The sequence below is a fragment of the Curcuma longa genome, chromosome 1 (genome assembly GCF_044706935.1).
Source record: "Curcuma longa cultivar G26 ecotype Majalengka, Jawa Barat chromosome 1, ITB_CL_G26_1.1, whole genome shotgun sequence".
Lineage (NCBI taxonomy): Eukaryota > Viridiplantae > Streptophyta > Magnoliopsida > Zingiberales > Zingiberaceae > Curcuma > Curcuma longa.
Window position 1 is genome coordinate 1,389,639 of NC_133861.1, and position 1,044 is coordinate 1,390,682.

Consider the following 1,044-nt stretch of genomic DNA (forward strand, 5'->3'; position numbering starts at 1 on the left):
TCAATGATGGAATTTGAGTTTGTAGCCCTTGATAAATATAGTGAAAAGGTTGAATGACTATGATAATTCTTAGAAGATATTCTTAAATGAACAAAATCTGTGATGGTAATTTACATATTTTGTGATAATCAATCAACAATTAGCTAGACATAGAGTCAACTGAATAGTGATAAGTCTAGGCATATACTTCATAGACACAATATCATTAGACAACTACTCTCAATGGGAGTTATCACTATTGACTATGTAAATTCAAAGGATAACCTAGTGGATCTGCTAACCAAAGGGTTAAACAAAGAGTTAGTTACGAGCTCATCATAAGGGATGAGAATGCTACTGATGGAATATATTGGTGCAAAAGAGACTCAACCTATGCTGACTAGAGATCCCAAGAATTAGATTCAAAGGGATAATCTAATTGCATTGATTAAGTCGATCACTGTGGGGGAACAACCTAATAAATCAGTGAAGGATAAAGGTTAAGCACAAGACTTTTAATCATCAAGTAGAGTAATGTGAATTACTTTTGAGATATTACCTATGTGAGAAAGAAGTGGGGTCGCTTCGAAAAGAATTGAAAAGCATAATTCTTAAAACTTCTCATAGAATCAAATGTGTACATGGCTAAGAACGTAATGAACATATCCATGAGAATGGAGCTGTATTAGGGAGTGTCCTAAGTGAGATATGTCAATGCTTACACAAATGTAGAGCTGTCAAATGGGCCAACCCATGACGGATCCATCATATGGCGGGGCGGGGCGGGGCGGGGCGGGCCAATCCACCAACTTGGCGAGTTGGAAAATCTCCAACCCAACCCAACTCAAGGCGGATCGCGGGTTAGGCGGGCCAACCCACGGGCCTGTTAAAAAATAAAAATATATTAAAAATTTTAAGTGTATATTATAATTTAAATTGATTAAGTTGAAAGTTTTAAGTTTGAATTATAATTTTTAAGCTTGAATTATAATTTAAATAGATCAAACTCACTAATTCATTAAGTTTTTCTACTTTAATTTTAAATTTTAAAATAAATAAATAAAT